The following is a 22,103-nucleotide window of genomic DNA, read 5'->3' on the forward strand; positions in this document are numbered from 1 at the left end:
CTTCAGTATTGGGGTTAGCTTCCATTTTGAGTTGCATTCTAGTGAACAAAGTTAAGTTAGCTAAAAACGACTTGTCTCAGAACAAAACTATGTTTCACAAACAGTGGCAAAGAGGCAGGAAAAGAAAATAGAAATAGAGTAATAAATAACAAGACCAAGAAAAAGATACAGCAAGCAACACACACTACAAAGTGTGGAAAATTGATAGAGAAAGAACATCCTGGTTCACCTAACCAGGATGGCAATAAAGGTCAACATAAGAGCAAAACCAAGCATAATGTAGAATGAGATGGAAGGGGATAAAGTGCTGAAATAAATCATTCTTTTCTGTATTTTAAAGATCCAGAAGAATCTAGTACTTTCCAGAGCACTTGTAACTCAGAACATCTATAGAGGAACACTATGCCCCTAAGATGGACCACATTCCTTCTGTAAAAGGAGACATTTTAAATGGCTACATGCAAATACATACATTTTGGAGCAAAAGTGTGGGTTGCAGAAATCAAAGTGGGAGTAGCATGTTCTTGTGTCATCCTGGCAGGAACTGATACTCGCAGGAACTGTGGGGTTGATAGGGCCACACAGCTCAGCACAAGCCCTCAACTTCATTTTACAGAAAAAAGATGAATGTAAGTGTGCAACATAACAGGATAGATAAAAAAAAAAAAACTCCAAGGAGATTGTGAAGCCACCAAAGCAGGATGTGCAAAGGGGATGGGGAGTAGAAGGAGAGTGTGCCAAACTCCCTCCAAAGGCATCCATGTCCCTCCAGGATGGTTGGCTGAGGTGAGGCTCCCATCTCCTACTTTGTGCTGGGGCCACACTGGGATGGAGGACAATGGAACTGGGGAATCCCTGCTAGGCACCGCATCAGTTCGTAGCAAAGACAGATTGCCTCTCGTGTAAAGTTTAAAATCCAAGTGCTGTCCCATCATTTTACTGCATTTCTAGAGCCTACAAATCAACTTGCAGTTCAAGGGGGATGCCTATGCACCTGACCCCTGCTCTCCACTCACAAGTTTCCTCCAGTCCCCTGAAGGAGACTCCTATGATACAGTACCTTTCTGGCTGAGGGGACATGCCACTTTGATTTACTTTTTGGACACTGGAATTTATTGTGATTTGCGGTGATTCAGCTCTCAGCACTTGAAATGTTTATGACATTTTAAAATATTAAGAAATATAATAGTCACAAGTATAACATAAATAAATTTAAATATAATAAACTCCTCTTGCTTCCAGCCAACGCAAACTGTGAAATGAGAAACTCAGGGATTGTCTGTCTGCGGAAAAAGAGACTAAATACTCTTACACATATGGAAACCAAAAGACTTCTCTGTCCTGGGAAATGTCTCAAGGCTTAACCCTACATGCCAAGAAAAGTTCTTTGCTGTTGGTTTCTTTTAATCTTCCTTAAGACCCTTATTCCAATGTCCAGCACAGACGAGCTGAGGGAAGGAACACACCCTCAAACATAGCAGCAGTCAGAGCCACACTTGACCAAAGAGTGGCCCTTCCTAAGCACTGTTTCTAGGCGCTGATGGGTGACTAGCATTTCTCTGTTCTTCTCATGCTTCCCACACTGGCTTATGCTGGGACAGCACTAAGCATGATGGCATCCAGACTTCTGATCACACTTCCCAGACACCATCTGGAATGTTATCTTTTGTGACTATATTAGCCAATAAGTATCTACTTCATATTGTAAGTTATAAATATCCTGCTTGCAGAGTCTCTTTGTGCCGGGTTAAAGATCCAGCAGGGGTAGCATTGCTAGCACCACATGCAGACAACAGTGCTATACAGATGGTGAAGGGCCTAGAGAGCAAGGGCTATGAGGAATGGCTGGCTGAGGTCCTTGGTTTGCTCAGCCCAGAGCAGAGAAGGCTGAGGGGAGGCCTTGTGGTAGCCTGCAGCTTCTCTGGAGGGGAGCAGAGGGACAGCGCTGAGCTCTGCTCTCTGGTGACAGCAATGGGACCAGAGGGAATGGCATGGAGCTGTGTCAGGGAAGGGTCAGGTTGGGAGTTAGGGAAAGGATCTTCACCAGAGGACAGTGGGCATGGAATAGGCTGCCTGGGGTCACAGTCCCAAGGTGACGGAGTTCAATGAGCATTCGAACACTCTCAGACATAAGGTTTAAATTTTGGGTGGTCCTGCATGGAGCCAGGAGTTGAACTCTATGATCCTTGTGGGTCTCTTCCAGTTCAGGATATTCAATGATTCTGTATTTCTATGAAATGTGCAGAGCAGCACGAGTATAACTTGGCTACTGGCTATTTCAAGAGTAAAAGTAACTTACAAGTATTTTAAAGATCTGAAATATCTCTTAGAGTGAAAAATTACACGTAAAAATACATAATACTATAAGATAAGAAACACTATAGGATAACCAAGAGGAACCGTACAGTTAACAGTAAGGTAAAGAAGTACTCCTCAGAGGCTAAGATGCTGGTGTACAAAAGAACTCTTTAGAAGAGTAATGTAGCCTTCAACTTTGGAGCTGTTAAGTACTGCATTGGACAAAAACATTTATAGCTAACAGTAAAAACAACCTTGCATTATCAAAAGCAGAATGGATGATACAGAATTTTCCCCCTCCATGTAGTTATCTCCATTTTCCTTTTAAGTCTAATGTGACACAAATTCTATGCTCCTCTGAATTCTGTAGTTCTACAGAAATATTGCCCAAGTAGTTCAGCAGTATTTTCAGCATAGAAGTTGCCTGTTAATGGATCACATTGACTAATCTATGTTCAAAAATAACAAGAAATTTCTTCGGCTCTCCTTCTATTTGAGGCAAACACTTTACACTGAGAAAAATAACAAATAAGAAATAATTATTCTTGCTTAGTAGAACATTACACCAGATTTTTCATCCTTATATCCACAAAACTTGCAAGAATAACTCACACTTACATACACATTTAAAGCACAGTTTGGCTCAAGGAAGAACACATAATAACAATCCTGTCTTTTCACGTGACATTGTTCGAACTTAAATTTACTTTAAACAGTTAGGTTTTTTTAATTTTCTGTAATCATGGTTGTTTCCCCATCTCAGCAACTGCAGTCATGTCAGAAGGACATGGGAAAACAGCACAAAACAACGTATTTTCTTATTTGCATACTGAGATTTTATTCTTCTGGATTAAGTTTGCATTACCCTCTTGATTACAGTCAAATCATTACTAAAGTCTTTTCAAAAGGTTTAGTTTAAATGACTGATGTAAATTATTTCACAGTTAGACTAGACAGGGTTATTTTCATCCTTGAGAACAGCACAGAGCCTAAATCTTCTGATGTGAAGACCTCTATTTCTACAATGCAGTCCACATTACTAGGTTTGTCACAAAATTACATTGTATTTGAGCAATTTTAAATCTACTGGCCTAAAAAGTAAAAAAAAAAAAAGAAACAACCCTCTATTATTTTGAAAAACTGAAGCTCTTTTTAGTAAAATATCTTATTGCATTTCTCAAGTCCTTGAGTTCAAGTTCAACAACCTGAACTAATGCTGAAAGCTAAGAATGTTCTCACAAACACTCTATGAAGTGGTTGGCGTGACTGCCTGAAAAGAACCTATTTATTGAAGTGAAACCTCGGCCAAATCTGCTTTCTTTTTCTGTGAGAAGAAAGAAAAAAATAATTCCTGCATCTTTTTCTCTCAGCGCATAAAATTGTGTAAATTCTCATCACTTCAATTTGTGGAAGTAAATGACTCTTCATAGGTAAGTTTCCCAATTATATTCAGAATTGTGTGGCATTTTCATTCTGTTTCATGCAGCTCTTGGAATACTGAGTCAAGTCTTACAATGTCAGAAAGAGTAGGAAGTATTACCCAGTTCTAAATTAGCTACTTACTAGAGGTGGCTTAAAATAAAACAGAAATACAAACAAACCCTGGAAAATACATTTGTGAAGCCTGAAGAGGCTCTCTTTCAAGGAGAGTTCAGAATAAAATTATTTTATTTTTCCTATTACAGAGTTTTTTAGAACAAACAAGAGAGAGATACAAAACGTGAAGCAAATCTCAGCAAAGAAGACTTCACAACTTCACACTATGACAATAAATATATTAAAGTATTGATGGCAAAAAATGACAGAATACATTTCCAAGACAAAGTTTCATCTTTTTGAAAAAGGAATCCTCAAAAGAAAAAAAATGTCATGCAACATATTTTTAACTAGCTAAAAGGTAAGGTAAAAACAAAGGCATGTTGTGTTACAGCTGCTACAATTATTAAGGCTAGTCTTGCTGCCGCTTTGGTCCCATCAGGTAGTATCCAAATTCCTTGAGTAATCCCACTGAATCCAATGAGAAAGCTCACAGAGTAAGGAACAACTATTGTGATTAACAGTGGCAGAATCTGACCTTAAGGTCATTTTAATAAGCATTCTGGTGACTTGCTATTTCCTAAGGACCTCTTTTTCATAATACATTCCACAAAAATAATCTCTAGAAAGATACAGTTTCTTCTGTTCCAATACCCCAAACATTTGGAAATCCCGACGAGAACAAAATGCTGCCTGCTTGTCAGAATGATAGGAATACCCAGCAGAACATCTGTACCCTGAGGACCATGTAAACATCAATGTTAAACCTTCTTCTGTGAGTCTATCTTTGAGCTGTTCTGGCTTTTCATCACTGAAAAACCAAGACCACAGGTCTGTCATTGTCTTCTTGGTCCACAAGCCACAAAATTCTCTCCAACTAGCAAGGAGAAATATAAGAGAAAAAGGAAAGATAGAAAGTAAAGGTGAGGAAGATTTATTAGATCATTTTGGTCATCACCATCCTAGTGCAAGATTATTCCCAACTGGATGTTCCTCAGTAGTTGGTCTAGTTCAGACTAAAGCTTCTACAGCAGAAAGAATATAGGCCAAGATTGAGCAAGCTTGGCAAAAACACCTGGAGAAACTTATATTATTCTAGTTGCAAGCCAAAGAGTATTAGTCCATCACTTTTAAGAGCACAAAATCTACTGACATTTTAAGTACTAGATTCACTTCAGCTAACATCAGTCCTCAGCCTGATTGTAGCAGTGCCAGGTCCACAAATGCCACACATATCTTTAGGAGCAGAGCTGTACTGGGGAGCAGCCACGCCGACAGCAGAGTGGGATTTGCTCTTGTGTGTACTGACACAAATGATTTATGTAAAGCCTTTAGAAAAGCACAAGAGAGATGTTTAATCTTCAATTTCAGGAAGTAAAGATGTTCAAATAGGAACTTAGCTGCAGAACAAACTGCATGACTGCATTACCATGGTATTAGCTGGGCTGGCAGCCAGAGAAGCAATGCAGCTGTAGCTGCTAGGAAGCTCCTCTAAAGCAAGTAAATATTCACAGCACAGAAACTGATTTCCAGCTCGTCGTTGGAGGAAAGGATATGGTTGATGATTTTGATGTTGGCTTTGTACCATTCTGTGTCACTGGACCTTCTGTCCTTGCACTTCCCATTGCACTTCCTGTAGCCAGCAGGCTCTACCTGTAGGGAATAAATACAAGTCCCAAACATTATCATTCTCCTTCAGTATCTCTGCAATCAGCCCAAATGCTATTTTTTTAGCTTCTGGTTATCAGGCTATGTTTTGTCCAATTGCACGAGTAAGTTTAGACTCAATGAATCACAGAACAGCCCAGGTTGGAAGGAACTTTTTAAGGTCATCAGGTCTAATAATTCATAGGAAAAGGGAGCCTAGATGAGCTTGTCAAGCACCATGTAAAGTCTATACTCACAAGATAAAGATATCACACACAGATGTCAAACCATCCATTAAATATCAGTTTAAAGTTCTGGAATGCCAACAGAAAATGTCTCCCAAAGCACAGAAATAGTTTATATATACAAACCTTGTTGATAGTATTTCAACAATAGAAAATATAAACATGGTCTGTTTTCTTTTTGCATTATCTTCTAGCTGCTGTCCCCATGCAGTAAGAAATACCATCTGGTTTATGGACTGACCTGTACGGGAGAGAAGAAATGAAAAAGGCACAAACCAACTGGCGCTGTCATTGAAAAGGTGCCTCAGGACTGAAGTGCAAACTGCAATATCCTACAGAGATTAATATAAGCACTCCAGGTTTATAGTTATTCATTATTAAGCTTCTGGGAAAATAGAACAATATACGCCGATAGTTATAAGTATATATTAGATCCTCTGAATCGCTGCTGATTATTCAGCCGATATTTCTGTCACCATATTTTAAAATTACCTGAGAGAAAGCATTTAGAATTTGCAAAGTTACAAGAAAAATAGCAAAAAAAAAACAAACCCACCTACACTCTTAAAAAGATACTTAAATGTTGACTGGAAAGGAGTTACATTAAGAGAGCAGACAGAAAATGGAAGGAGAGTGAGGTAACTGGCAAAAACCTAGAGCTGATCCTACAAGGATCATGTCCTCAAGCTTGTACAGATTGTATTTCCTGAAACAAAACATAAAAGTCCATGGTGTTCTTCTCAAGTGAACAATTTTCTCTGGACACAGCACTGAGAACTAAATATCTCTAGCAAGCATGGACTCTTACAAAGTTCTGTTTTAAAGTATGATCTTATTATATTGGCCTGGAGTAGGGGGAGGGAAATAACTCAGCCTGCCACATTTAAAGCAGAAGTGAATCTTTTACAGTGTTAGGCATATTTTGCAAGAAGAAAATGAGGCTCAAGTAGAGCACTGCAGGCTGGTAACAGCAGCAGTGAAAAGATTGACACTTAATAATCTATCGCCTTTGTTTAAACTCCCTGGGAACTCACCTCTCCTAGCCAATCTTCCCTGCTCCTGGAGGAAGATGAGCTGGCCAATTATTTCATACACCATGTGCAGCAGCTCCCTGTGGGAGAATGTGGCCCCGCACATATCAAATAAATAACTACACTCTGACATTGGTGGGTGTCTCACTCCAATTTATAGGAGAGAGAGGAGGTTCTTTTAATATAACATACCCGGCATGAGATTTAGAAACAACGGTTCAAATGTTGGTCCAACCAGTTTATTATAAATCCTGATCAGGGTGACGGGGAAGAGAAGGAGGGCAATAGAAAAGATAGGAAAGAAGCAAGAAGCGGGGATAGTCACCACCAGGATCCAGCAGCGGTCCCGTTGCACGACGTTTTGAAGGTCCAAGACAAAAGTAGCAGGGGGGGAGAGCAGCAACGTGGCGGGCCTTGGGCGGCAAACAAGTAGCAGGAAGAAGTCGCAGAGCCAGTCTGGGAGGAAGTAGCAGGACTCAGGCAGCAGGCCCAGGAGAGTCTGTCAGCATGCAGGCATTCCATAGTGATGAATCTGATGGCAGACACCTCTGTTCTTCAGCATGCTGGTAGAGTGCAGAGCAAGTCCAGGGAGAGAGGCAGATCGTGAGGTTTCTCAAGTCAGAAGCTTCTCTTTTTCTTCACGAGGAATCTGTTGCCGGAAAAACCTCAACCTCATGGTTGTAGGTCCCCTTTTTATCCTCCTTCTTCTGCCAGCATGGCATTCCTGGGCGCTTGGGTAAAAGTCATGTGCAGCACCTCCTGAGATGGCCATCTTCCTCGAGATAAGCCCACACAAAAGACCGCTTCATGGCCATTAAGCTGCAGCTTATCTCTCTCTCGTTGCCCCTGGCCTTGCCTTGTCCATCTGTGTCCCTCAGACAGTGGATTTCACAACCCTTGCCCAGGCCTTGTCCATTGGTGTTCTCCAGACAAAGGATTTCTCAACCCTTGCCCGGGACTTGCTTGGATTTGTTCATCTGTGTCCCCAGCAAGCTTTGAGACAATGATGTAAAAGAATAATGTCTTACAGTGGAGCACATCCATTTTTATATTTCTGTATCTAAGATTACAGTTTCATTTCTGCGCTACCTTGAGCTTAAACACAACCTCAAGGTTGGACCTGCCAGTAGCAATAGACCGGGAAGAGCAGACTTGGCTGGGTGGGAGCCTCCTGGCAGCCTATCCCACATCCTCATGAGGTCCTATAGAAAGCTGTCTGCATGAGCACATCTCCATCAGTAAACGTCTAGGTCTTCTGAGTGGGAACTCTTAACAACTGTTGATGCACTAGTGCCTAAAGAGAAAAGTGAATGAATAAAAATTAAACATAATAAATAAATAAATAAATAAATAAATAAATAAATAAATAAAAAGGAAAAAATAAAAGGAACCCAAGGCTCAGTTTCTCACAATTTCAGCCTGGCAATTGCAGCAAGGAGTGCCAGCCCCCCTCCACCCTCGGCCAGATCTGCGTACAGCATTTCAGTCTATGTTTACAGCTGGGGAGAAATTGAATTACCTACATAGTATTATTTTAGTATAAACGAACAGGAAGTCTTCACCAAAATTGATGACCCAGCGGGTGTTGCCCCTCCCTGACTGTACTGTATACGCAGAGCTTTCTAGACTCCAATTTATTGGTTTGTCAGAAACTTCAGTTATTTTCATCAAGTTGAGTTTTACATTAAACATTCCTCCCCTTAATTGGAACCATGCGGATACATTTGGGCAGCATCCATATTCCTGCTCAAAATAAAAGGGGTACTTTGTTACAAATTCAGCATACTTTGCTGTTAAATTATATTTTGCTAGCAATTACAATTAAATATGAAGTTCACACTTAATAGCAAACCTTGTAATCATGTGGGAGTAGTTCTCCTTCCGTGAACACATGCGTGGGTGGGAGAAGGGAGAGCCCCGCAGCCTCATTTTAATAATGAAATAAACAGTTTTGCTGGTGAGTAATTCAGGGATTTTAACATAGGGCAGTGGCAGGATGGAAATTGTTTAAGAAGCTTATTTAACCCTCTCACCTGCTACTTCTAGCTCTCTCCAGAGTTACACAGCCCACTGCAGGCAGACAGGAGCAGAACAGAGTGGCTCTGGAAAGGAGCAGGGCAGGGGGCTGTGTCACATCTGATTTTATTCCTGCTTTTAGGCCTCTAAAGAAAATGACCAAGTTTAACAAAGTTACACTTGCAGAAAGCTTTTAAAATTTTAAAGTTTTCTTTTCATTTTTTTTCCCCCTTGAATTCCGAATTATAATTCTCTAAGATGCTTTGTTTATCTGGTACTTGTCTTGGAAAACAAGTAATGTTCTGCACATTCAGATTTCATTTTAAACTTAATTTGTAGTTTTATGTTTTTGTGCTTGGTCCCATAGCCATAAGTGTGCCTGTTATGGAAAGGTATCAAGAGGGTTTGTTAGAATAAGAAAACATTTTGCTATGGAAAAGAGGAGTAGATACTTCATTCAGTACAAAACAGGACATTTGATTTAAAAAGTGGAATGTGAGATATTGCAACTGTTACATATTATGGTGGTGCTTGTGCTTCCCTGAAACGTGTTTCTACTGATATATCATGGAATTACAGAATGCAAATACAAATAAAAATACAAAATATATACATTCTCATTCACATTCTGATTTTTCTTGCCTGAAATAAAGCTTTCAATTTACATGACGAAAAAGCATGAAAGACAAGCTCTCAGGAGTGGGATGGAATCTGCAAAATCTGCTTTACTAAGACAAAGAAAACCCAAGATTCACCAAATGACAGTATTTCTATCCAGCTGAAGCTAATTTCCTAGTTTTTGCCCATAAAATCTCTTGCTGTCTTGCAAATGAGCCTTGTTTCCATGCTGTCCATTTGGTAGCAGCTGAAATTTGTCCTCCACATTGAGCTGACTCTGCCCAGCTGCCATCACCTATCACTCAGGGAATTTAACCCAGGCACTGAAGAGCCCATCTCATAACATCCCTAGAGCAAATTACGGGACCCTCACAGCCACCCCACAGCCAACATCTCTCCCCCATGTCCTGGGGCATGGCTGATTCCTACCACGGGGTCAGCGGCTTCCTCCTGCTTCCTTGAGAAGCCACTGAGCAGAGAAATATCAGAAATACTGGCAAGTCCATTTACATCAGTTACAGATGAATGAACCCTCTGGTGCTAGAGGCACTGAAGGTACCTTGAAATACTGTGGGGGTTCCTGAGCTCAGAAAAAAACTTTACTCTCTACAGCTAAAATCCATGCTTCTCTCATCACTCCATTCTCCAGTTCTTATTTCAAGTCAGGAACTTCACACTGAGGCTTTTAATAAAAGATGACAAATGTGACTGCATGGATAGCAAATAGAACTTTTTTATTTTTACAAAATAATGACCCTTAATACATCCTACAATTGTTGCCACACTGTTAGGAAGTCCCAACAGATCCCAAAGGACTTCCCTGGCTGGTGATTCTCATGGTTTACTCCACAGAGAATCCCAGTGCTGTGCTCCAGCTCATACTTCCGTCAGAGATGGACAGGTTTCCCTGAGGCAGATAACAGAAGAAAATTGCAGCTGAGGAATCATAACCAGAAACATGCTACTGAGCCTGAAGTACTATATTTCTTTCAGAGTTTGAATCAATCCCCATCATCCTGTAAATATGCCTGAAAAGATACTGTGCAGCAGGCCACATCCTGCATTGAAAATGATTCTGCTTTGCACCAGCAAATTATTTCTGTTGTTTGAACAAGCCCCCTTCAGCAACACATATTCTCATCTGTGTATTTTTAATAGAAGCATACTTTTTGTCATATGTTATAATGAATAGCATACAACTCAACAGTGTGCATAAGACTGAAATTCCATCTGGGAGTTTGCTGACATTGATAAACCACTCAGGTTTTGCTTTTGCGGTTCGTGCCATTACAGCAGCTCAACAGGATTACAGTCCTGTTAGGTACAGTTGGTTGTAGACATTATACCACACGAAAATGACTGTATGCTTTGTTAAAGAAAAGGTTTGAATTTAAATACGTAACTGAAAATTCTCATCAATGGTCTGATAATATGGCACTAAAAATGATCTTTATGTTATTAGCTGAGTGACTTGTTTATTTTATTTAAGATTCCTCATCTCAGGCAATGAAAACAGTTTAGTTGGATTTAATTATATCTATACTGAGGGACTGAAGCATTTCCCTTGTAATTTTGTGGCATCACTACTTTTATAGTATATGAAAACCAGAACATTGCACTGCCCATAAAGGAAAGTGAACCAGACAAGTCTAGTAAATTCATACTCTAATCCGAGTTAAACACATACACACAAAAGCAGACAAAGAATGAAAACTATGGTTTCACTTCTTTTTTCAATTCAAAACAGTAATTGTGATAGCAGTAGCCCTGCCAGGGATTGTTTAAAATATATGATAACATTTTCCTTTAATTTGATTATAATTAATAGATTAATCCATGTGTGCATTCCCCTCGAACGAAGCTCGTGTTAAGACACATTTCCCTCGTAAAGCTACAAAAGCTCCAATGAATGGGAGCTTTCATTCTTCTGCACCTTATTCCCACTTTGTTTGGATCACTAGCATTTTTAAAAATGAAAGTCATGCATTCTTGTTTCTAGTGTGGCCTCTCTCCAGTTATGCCATCTAGTTCACAGTATAATACCAGCAATAATGAAAAAGTCCAGATTGTCCCAGGACAGAGAGAAGGTAATTATTTCTGATGAGAATTTTTCTGTTTGTACAAACCACTGATGACGCCCATTGCTGCCTGACTGAAGAGTGGGGGACATGAAGCCCAATGCCACCTTACCTGGCTCTGCTGTGTGCTCTGTGGAAAGACTATTACCTCTCACCTACCGTGCATCTGATTGCCAGATTTCAAGTTTTGCATCAAACAAACATATAGCAGCACCAGTGGCAAGGTCACCAAGATGGGTTATGGTGGACCACGCAAACAGGACAAAGCAGACCAGAATATAACCACACTTCGTCTCCATCCCCACAGTGATTTTACAGAGCTGCCACTCACCCCACAGCAGCACACCAGCCTCAGGTGCTCAGATGAACCCAAGCTTTTAGCATCACAGTACTTTCACCCTCTGAACAGGGCCTTCTCTGTAGGACAAAGTACTCACTGACAGCTTGCACCACAAACTCCCCTGGAGGAGATGTGGTGTCTATTGGCAAGAAGTTTTTTTGCTAGCAATGTTTATACCAGCTCTCCAAGTGACTTAAGTTGTATCTCTCAATAGAGCTTTTCCCGGTATAGGAACATTCTCCAGAACTGCTGGTTTAATTAGTGGTATTTTTCTTCTCTTCCTGTGTTCTTAGCTGACAAAGCTGTATATGCAAAATGTTTGAATGCAGACAGACCTATTACTTCTGGGGAAGCCACAGAATGGACAGTAAATGAATTCTGGACTGATGGAAACGAGGAGAGGGCTGATAGAGCAGTGATGAGTGAAGCACATTCTCATGGATCCTGGGCAATGTCCAACAGTAACACAAAAAAAAAAAATCTGGGATGAGTTTTATGGTTTCAGGTTACTCTTACAGAAGTTCTCCGGAGTCAAAGTTGAAGAAAACAAGACAATCACCGATGAAGTGAGCTTTTTAGTAATTTAAGATGCTAAACACTCATTAGCCTTAAAATATCACAATGATTAGAAAAACTTCATTACGGCACCTTCCAACTAAACGTGGTCTTTGTCATCCAGATGTATCTTCTTACCTGACTCACCAACATAGATTTTCCCCCTGTTAAAATCCTACAGTTACGACAAGTCCTGAAATGGGAGTAAGGCACCAAGGCCCAATTCTCTTCTCTCATGCTCATCATTAATAACATTGTCAGCTAAGTAATTAAATCATCTTCATCATTAGTGCGACACAACTTGATCCCAGGTGGAATCCACAACACTGTCAATTTTAAAATATATTGTTTAAAGTAGGCAAATTTGATCCGGAGTCGTTGAAAGAATAAATTTGGAAGACCACCAGGTAATTTCTACAGAATCTTTTCCACAAATGTAATGGCACTTTAATGGAGGTTACACTACATACACATATAAACAACAGAAAATTAGTGTATATCAGTTATGATAATGTTTTCTGCTAAGCACTGAAAAATTACTGGAAAACCACTTAATAACTATCAAATGTTTTATAATAGCGTCAGCTGAGTGATTTCTTGCTCTAAGAAAAGGCACAGCCTCACAGTGATTTTCACTGAATGTCTCTGCCACAACTAAATCAGTAATGCTCCAAGCTTTACGAAATGCATTACTGCTGTAATACACCTAATAATTTGTTTACCTCAAGAATGACAAATGAGATATTCTAGAAGATACTAATCAGGAAACAACACATTAAGACTGTGTAACTCAGACATGAGAGCTGTTCCATGGGCACTTCTGGAATTTTTGGGAGGTTTGTGACTGGCATTGTGACAAGCACAGCTAGAAGTGGCTGTCAGCTGGAAGAGATGCAGCCTTACAGCAACCCCACTTTAGCTCTGTTCTCCCTCCTTCCCTTCGTAGGGCTCACCACTTGGATCAGGGCGTTCTGCATACAACACAGGTCTTAGACCCAACTCAGAGCAACATGTTTGCTCAATGATTTTGACACCCAACATCCAGACAAACCATCCCTGTAAAGTTTCCATTCTTTTCTCATTGTCCTGCATTTTGGCTCCCCAGCTCAATCCTCCTCTATCACAATCAATAGCATCAAACCTGTGCAAAACGCAACCAATTTGGTCCAAATTTTAAGAAACTGTAAAGCTTGAAAATATGGACTGGACTTTGTTTTGAACATCTTACACACTTTCAAGGTAGATAACAAAGAGATATAGTGCCACAAAGATATTGTCCTGCATCTGCATTCAGAAAGAAAAAGAAAAAAAAGTATTATAAGAGTTAAGAACTGACATGTTGTTCATTTTGTTTCTTATTCCTACTCAGAGAAAGCCAAACTGTGCATTTTTTTATAGGTATATGTTTTTTTCTCACGTTATATATTGCTAGAGCTCAACAGAACTACAAGTCCTATCAGCTGTTTTGTACAGAAGATGGGCACGCAGTTCTGATTCCCTGTAACAAAGAGACATGGAGCTCTGCGTCAGAATTTCTAAGATTTCAGAGCAATCAATACATCCTAGCCGTTGCTTTTCAAAACATACCATCCTGAATAAAGGTGCTGAGGAAGAGGTGGCAAGTATCTTCTTTCACACTGGGACTCTTCATTGCTAAGAATTTCATTTCAAGGACTTCAACCCAGATTTTAGAGTTTGCATGTGGTTGAACGGCCCAACTGTCTACCCCTACTTGCTAGTACTTCTTGCTTTAAGAGCAGGGGCAGTTGACTGTGCTTACATTAGCTGGGATTTATTTAACTGACTTTAAGCATGCCTTACTGTCCATGCGGGTTTGCAGTCTCCTGGGCTGTAATTTGAGCTTTGGGGTATATCCAGATTGCATGCTGAGAGTAAAACTGCAACTCTGAACAGTTTTTAGGTGGTTGTGGTCAGGGTAAAGTGGCCATTTGGAGCTGTGTGCACACTGTTTTTAAGCACTGACCCTGCCTTTGATCTCCTTCCAGTGCCTTCCCCCACGTACAGTTCACTAACAGAGCACAATGTGTTTCACTCTCTGTGGGAATTACTGGGGTTTTGTTTGCTTGGTTGGTCTGGTTTCGATTTTTGTTTGTTTGCTTTTAGGAGAGAGATTCTCTCCATTCTTAACAAATCTAAGAAATGTTTTAATATTAGTAGCAACTACTTAGACACTAGATGGAAGCACATGAAGAAAGAAACTGAACCCCATCTACTTCTGGCTTTTTCTGTAACAAACTAAAGGAGGGATACATAAACAGTGGACCCAGATCGGGCCTGAGCTACTTTTGTTCACAGAATAGCAACAGATCATGCACCAGGGGTACGTGGCAGATGTTTGAGTTGGTCATCGCAGGCTCACTTACTGTTCCCGAGAAGCAGGCACCTCTTTCACTGACCATTTAAAATATCTACCTTAAGGTGAAACTAAGTGATCCCAATTTTTTTTTTCCACATCAACAATAAGGAGTCACAAATTATAACTGACTTGTAGATAGATAGGTTTGCTAAATCAGTCGTGAAGCCATAAACAGAGACAGTAGAGGAGAAAGATCAGATCACTTACCAGAAGAAAGTAACTATCAGTTCTGGTGTTTTGTCCCATGGATTGCTTCAGCATCTTAGTCATTGAAGAAAAAAACCCAAAAGTCCCAAGAAACTGTTTGAGCATCAAGGAGCAAACTTCTCTCTCCCCGTCTCCAGTTTAAGATTGCATCTTCTGAACTACAAATCAGACTCTGTTCGCCACTTCGCCACCTGGCCCTAAGATGTAACCATTCTTGGCTGAAAAGGTCTTGCAGAGCAGGTACTGTCCCTACCTATAAAAATAAAATGAAAGGCCTGGATTACTTCAGAAGAGAAATCAGTAAAAATCACTATTACAGAAACTTCCTAACATGGGAAATGGCTATTAACATGGATACTTGCTTGCTAAAATAAAAATATTCTCATTAAATATTACACATTTAGAAATTAAGTAAGTACTTCAGATTTTTAATTAAAAATGTGTGTGGAACTCTAACATCATTATTAAAGTGAAAAAAATAAATATATGATAATAAGAATATCTGCAAGCACAATGCCTCTTCTCCCTATTCGGGGGAAACGTGCCTCCTCTTGAAGAGTGTGTTTGTTCATGCACATATTTGTATGGCAGGAAAGAAAACAATTAAATATTCCTAGTGTCTCCAGGAAAAAAAGAATCAGATTATGGTGTATTTTTCCTTAAATAAACAAACTACAAGTTACAAAACAACAATGTGGAAAATTCCCCTTTGTATCAGCACAAATTTCTGAAGTATTAGACTATAATGTATTTTATAATATGATGCATTTGTGCATTTGTAAATGTTTTCAAGAGTAAAACACATAATATTATCCTAACCTAATGGAATTCTTTTTTTTTTTAAATAGAGCTATGATTAAGAGGAAGCATCAATCTAACTGCATGATGCATACGATAGTTGATGTCTTAATTTTATGTGTACAACAAGTTACCTCACATTTAAAGCTGTTTGTTTTTTGTTTGAACTTCTCGTTGTCTGTTTGCCTTACTGTTATCCTACCACGCTGCCCTCTAAGTACGGGAAGTCTACTTGGAAACCTTTTTTGGGTTTTTTTTCCAGTTGACCAGAATTCCTTGAGATAATTATTTTAACATTGTCTTTATGGCTGTACTGTTTCAAACTGATGTAGCATTACCTTGCAAGAACCTGCTGAATTTTTGTCAGTTTTCTCCCAAGACTGAGATCTTTAAAAATGCTGTTCTTTTCCACTGAGGTCATCTGATGATAAGAGCCAATGGCCTTTTAAATTCCCTATCTAAAGCAGCTTCAACATGTTTCCCTCCACCTCTGTTCTTTGTTCTATTAATTTTCTGATGGCTACTTAATTTTCACCAAAGTTCAGCACAAAATTTCAGTTGCTCAGCAACTAGCAGTCAGTGGATTCCAGGTTTTCCAGGCCACTCAGATGTTGCAAGTGCCTTAAGACCAAGGAATCATGGCGGTCAGAAACAAGATGGGAGGGACCACTGAGACTTCCTACAGGAACCAAGGAGACATCCCGTGAATGAGACTTGGGTAGGTCTGAATAAAAGTTATTCATGATCCAATTATAAATCAGCTCAACACCAATGTAAACCTTTTTAATGGAAATAAATTTGATACACAGTGACATTCTCCCAAGCCCAAATATTACAGCATTCATGTAACAAAATCGTTAGCTGGCATATCACATGACCATCAAAATACAGAATGCTGGGAAGTTATTTGTATTCTGGGGAGCTCTTCAACAAGTATTCCAAAGATTAAACTTCTGTTCTACTATTGCTGGTAGATGGTGATTTTGTGTAAAGGTCTATCCAGGAGTAGCATTCATGATGCACATACTTATCACAGCACAGTCTACGTCCTGAAGATCTTCCAGGTTAAGCAGATGAAACACATGGCAGGAAAAGAAGCTGTTACCCCCACACTGAGGTTGGTGAGCTGAGAGACAGACATGCTCCAGCCTTCATAGCAGAGCCAGGAAACAATCCAAAGCCAGCATCCTAACCATAAAACCATGCTTGTTCTCCTGGCATAGAGAGAAACAGAAACATGCCAGAGATGGAAAGCAAACACCAAGTAGTAGAATGGCCCCCTAAAGTATTTTGTTCCCAGGGGAGAGATTAAAGTCTTGCAGTACATATAAACACCTGCCTAATGATGACAGAATTGAATTTATTGCTTCATGCAACAAAAATGCCTCAGAAATAAGATACTAGACTTACTATTGAGATCATCCAAAACATACCACGTGTTGTAGTTATCATAAACTTCAGGTGAGCAAGCTAAAACATCTGCAGCACATGTACTATCTGGTGAACACCAAGGCACAGCTCATAGAAACTCTGCCTGGGACCCTCCAGAGATTGTAAAGTAGCTGAGACATGATAGACTCGAAAGAACACCTCACTTCATGAACCTCTAGTACTACCCCAGCACAGCAGCTCCAGTGGAAGCATTGCCAAATGCCTAACTTGCACACCCTCTCCTTCAGCTTATCATGCTCTTCGGTTAGTGGAAACACATTTCTGAGGCTGGGATGATAAGTGAACAGAGACCTTAACACACAACTGCTGCACTTTTCCCTTTGGGAATCAACCATCTTCTATAAGCACTTAAACTGTAAAATATTTCAATAAAAGAACACTGGGCCTCAAAAAACATTAATAGAATTCAACTTTAAAAATAAAAATAATAAAAAACAACAACAACAACAACCAAATCTTTCTAATTCACCTTGTTACATCCACATGGTCAAAAAACAAAAGCAGCTATATAATAATGAGCATCTGTTACAACAGGTAGTATTAGTTCTTAGGCTGCCCATACAAAACAGTTTAACAGCTCTACAGTATTTACAGTTGGTACAAGTAAGGGCAATTTCCATTAAACTGTCTATACTCAGTTTGACAGTGATGTTAAAGGTGAATTACCATAATTTATATATTGGCTGTGATATGGTTAAAAACAGTACAAATGGCAAAAAGATCTATACTGCAGTCATCTGATATTGTTGGATTTATTTTCTCTCATGAAAGAAAGTTTTCATGGCTTTTTATTGTTAGAAGATGTAATCAAGATGGTCATTCTTGATTGAAGAGAATTAATCATGTAGGTTGAGGAGGAACCACATTTGCAGATCGTAAATTAGGTGAAAATGATCCATATTTATTTATTTTCATTTCTTCTCCTCTGGGCAAAAATCCCTGCTTCATTATCTGGAGCAACTGGCAATTTCAAAATACAGTCGTTACAAATTACAAATTTAGCTTTGTTCCTCAGATCTGAAGCCAATAACAGCTAAGAGAAAGAAAAAACAAATAAATCCTTGCCCCCGCTCACCCTTTCACCACCTTCACTATACTGTTCCTCTCAGAAAAACTTGAGAGAACTGGTGAGCTTTGCAGTGTGCCAGAGAAGTCGATGTGCATGGGCTAGTTTAGATCAAAGGGAGAAATGCCTACTGAAGTGCCAAGAGCTCCTTCACTACTATACCAAAAAAGTGCCAGCTCACCTTTCCTGCTGGGTGAAATATTGTGGAAGGAGATGAGCTGCTCTCTAACATGGGCAGGTCTGGGTCATTGGATATATTATGGAGCAAAAGAATAAAGGACTTTCAGTTCCTTTTGGAAATACCTCATTCTGGTGCACAAAGGCAATATGCTTGCTGAGCAATAGAGAACATGTGCCAAATTCAGCCCTTCAGACATCAGTTTCTGAGCTGGCTTGACAGGTGGTTCCAAAAGAAGTACATCACAGTAATGTATTTCTCATGATGACCAAGGCTTATTGTTTCCTTCACTTTGATAACTCAGTATGTCAGCCCTTCTACAGCTCCCGTTAACCTTCATTTTTGAGTCAGATGCTAATCAAGGAGATTCCTAAAAAAAGTCTAGAAAAAACATTCTAGCCACCCAAGTTTCTTGACCATCCGAGGGCCAAAGTAGCCACCTCCTCTTCACTTGCTCTGCAAGTACTATTGCTTCTTTTTGTACCTTTTTATGGCTGTGATAATGAAAGAAGGCTTTAGGTAGCCATCTAGCTTCTTTTATCATTCCTGGAAGCACATCCACCATATCCGTTCCAATCAAGAATGCCCACAGGATGACATCAATGATCCACTTGCCCAGTTTTATCTCACACAGTGGCTGCTGCAGAATTTGCTCAAGGAGAGCACATGGAACAAGATACTGAGGTCCAATCTTCATACTCATCCTGCATCATGCTTTTAGATCATGGGTGTCATCAGGAACATTCTTACCTATTGCCAAAAGTATCTGATTTGCACCTTTTATCCATTAAAGGATAAACTTCGCTTTGAAGTTCTTGATGTGCTGCAAGTGTCTTAAGACTTCACACTTTCTTGCAACAGCAAATCACATGCTTTGAGGGCATACAGTTTTTAAAATCCACTTTAAATTATCTCCTATCAGTTTCAATCCATGTCCCCAGTCTGCTATTACAGGATCTGACAAATAAGTTTAGCACTCATCTTTTGCATTGCTCTTGATATGGTATATCAAGCCCAGCTCTATTCAGCCTTCTCTCCAAACTGAAGTGAGCCTGCTGTTACAAACCCTTAATAACTTTCGGTGTACTTACTCCTAGCTTGTTGTTTAAAATCTTTTTTTCCTCTTCAAACTACGCTTTTCATGAGATGTGGAGACCATCAAGAATACATGCAGTAATCAAGATGTGGGGACATAAAAGATTTTCTACAGTGAGAAAATTGTTCTCAGTACCCATCCCAATCAGGGCTGTTTTGGCTGCAGCTGAACACCAAGCCAATTGTGACAAAGAAATGGTAACTCAACATGGGTTGGATTATTCTAGATCACCACAAAGTTGTTTTGGAATGCCAAAATTAAGTTCAGGCAAGTGACTAGACTAAAATAACAGAGCATAATGTTGTCCAGAGATAGATACTTGCTTAAGCTCTGGAATATAACTCTCTTAACGCAGTGCACAGACTCCTAGATTCTTTCAGCTATTGTGTTTACAATTACAGTGCATTGGATAAAACAGATAGTCCAACAGTCTCTCCCACACATATGAAAGCTTTTCACATCAATACCTCTCTTTTAGGTAACTCTCACAGAATCACTAAGGTTGGAACAGATCACCTAGTCCAACCACCAAACCATCGCCATCATGCACCTCAGTGCCACATCCGCACGCTTCTTGAACACCTTCAGGGATGGTGACTCTACCACCTCCCCGGGCAGCCTGTGCCACTGCCTCACCACTCTTCCAGAGAAGTTTTTCCTAATAGCCAACCTGAACCTCCCCAGTGCAACCTAAGGCCATTATCTTCTCCTATACCTCCAAGATATCCAGAGCACTGTATACAGGTGAACATCTGAATTATCAATAAAGATTAATCAGTAACAAATTCTTTCCAATTTAAAACTTGTTTTCAATCACTGAGAAAATTTACCAGTACTCCATCTGAAGGCCAACGCAGAGCTGTTATTTGATAGAAAGGAACGAGAAGTAAGAACAGCTTCCTTTTCCCCCAGCACTGCATGTCTTCTCCCTCCCCATGTACGCCACTGATGCACCTCAAAAAATATTTACGAGTTCTTATTCAAGTATTTCAGCTGATAAATTTAATATCACAATCCCTGGGGTAAGCAAAAAATAAAATATTGCATTGGCCTTCGCACATGTGGAGATTATATTACTTCACAATGAAACCCAGCAAGCTGCATGTTACAGCTTTTACCACAATCTCCTCGGTAGGAATGTTTCAAATACATTGCATATGTGTGAATACAATATAAGCATACTGAAATGCTTTGAACGTTGTAATACATCAGACACTTCAGGGAAAGAAAAAAATGCTTCCACCTATCCTGGCTCTTATCTGATGCCTGCGCAGTCCTTAAGCGCTCCATTTGACACAGGTGTGTCCAAGCCTCACACGGCGCTGCCCACAAAACCAACCTATTTTCTAAACAATCCACTCCGTAAACACGTCCCCACAGTCTCGGCAGATCTGTATCTTATTCATTAATTAAGATATCTCTGTGAAAGAAAGAAAGCAGACAGTGCTGCTCGCTCTGTGCACTACAGCTCTGAGAAAAACAGATTAAAGCAGCCACAGCTGTACAACAAAGCCCTTTGCTTTATGCACTCACATTTCTACACGCTGTAAAAGCCTAAACATCTGACTCATTTGGATTTTACAAGGCTATCACGCTGGAAAATATGCATAAAAATCGACAGCATTCAAAGGCGCTGAGGAGTTCCACGCCACGTTTGTTTCCCCCGCAGCCGGCTCTCGGGATCACCGCAGCACCTGCTGCCGTAACTCTGTGGGAGCCAGCAGCGGACCGCGCCGCCCGCCGCCACGTAACCGCGACAACAGCGCCCCCTTGTGCCCGCATAGCGGCCGCCTGTGGGTGAGCGCGGCCCGGCGGGGCCTGTCTTGGCTGGAGCCCACCGGTAGCACCCTGAGGGCAGGGCACTCGAGCGGCTCCAGCACAGGGATGTTATACAGCCCTGTGTATACAGGTTATACAGAGGTGACAAATGACCAAAATAAATAAATAGCCATCCTGAAAACTTTATTCTTCCAAAATCGAGTATGTGTTGTAGCTTCCTGTGCTTAAAGCGAAGTTTTGCTATCTGTGAACACATATTTCTGTTGGAACGAGGCACAGGCAAGCTGGTACACCCACTAAATAAAAACACACATTATGAGCATTTCTGAGTGACTCACCTGCCTCTGATTAGAAGCCCAACAGCAGAAGTGGAATCCACATCACTGTTTTTAACACATAAATACAGGTGGTTTTATTTTTTCTTTCTTCGCAGCATAGCTCAGGATCACTCTTATGGTCTGTTTCCTCTTTGAATTAAAAGAACTGTAGGAACAACAGCATATGCCTATTGTCACAAGGAATCATAGAATCACAGAATTGCTCAGGTTGGAAAAGACTTTTAAGATCAAGTCCAACCACTACCTAACCATACTACCCTAACAACCCTCCACTAAGTCATGTCCCTGAGCACCACATCCAAATGGCTTTTAAACACATGTAGGGATGGTGACTCAACCACCTCCCTGGGGAGCCTATTCCAGTGCTCAACAACCCTTTCTGTAAAGAAGTTTTTTTCTGATATCCAACCAAAAATTACCCTGGCACTAGTTAAGGCCATTTGCCCTC

At 40.2% G+C, this 22,103-nt stretch overlaps 2 long non-coding RNA genes across 4 annotated transcripts; both read right to left on the reverse strand.

Annotated features, from left to right (window-relative positions):
* Positions 1-3,601: 3,601 nt before the first annotated feature.
* LOC104909786 lies at positions 3,602-21,903 on the reverse strand. 3 transcript variants are annotated; one of them, XR_004158931.1, is made up of 6 exons: positions 21,656-21,903; positions 16,774-16,960; positions 14,949-15,201; positions 7,083-8,051; positions 5,853-5,967; positions 3,602-5,487 (listed from the first exon to the last, which is right to left on the reverse strand). It is a non-coding gene; the product is annotated as an uncharacterized LOC104909786 (long non-coding RNA). The 3 variants fall into 3 exon arrangements; XR_792596.3 differs by lacking the exon at positions 16,774-16,960; XR_004158930.1 differs by lacking the exon at positions 21,656-21,903 and having other exon boundaries at positions 16,774-20,093.
* On the reverse strand, positions 8,110-14,938 carry LOC116216343. The gene is made up of 3 exons (XR_004158932.1): positions 13,087-14,938; positions 12,503-12,690; positions 8,110-10,298 (listed from the first exon to the last, which is right to left on the reverse strand). It is a non-coding gene; the product is annotated as an uncharacterized LOC116216343 (long non-coding RNA).
* Positions 21,904-22,103: the final 200 nt, after the last annotated feature.

Source organism: Meleagris gallopavo, chromosome 2, assembly GCF_000146605.3.
Source record: "Meleagris gallopavo isolate NT-WF06-2002-E0010 breed Aviagen turkey brand Nicholas breeding stock chromosome 2, Turkey_5.1, whole genome shotgun sequence".
Lineage (NCBI taxonomy): Eukaryota > Metazoa > Chordata > Aves > Galliformes > Phasianidae > Meleagris > Meleagris gallopavo.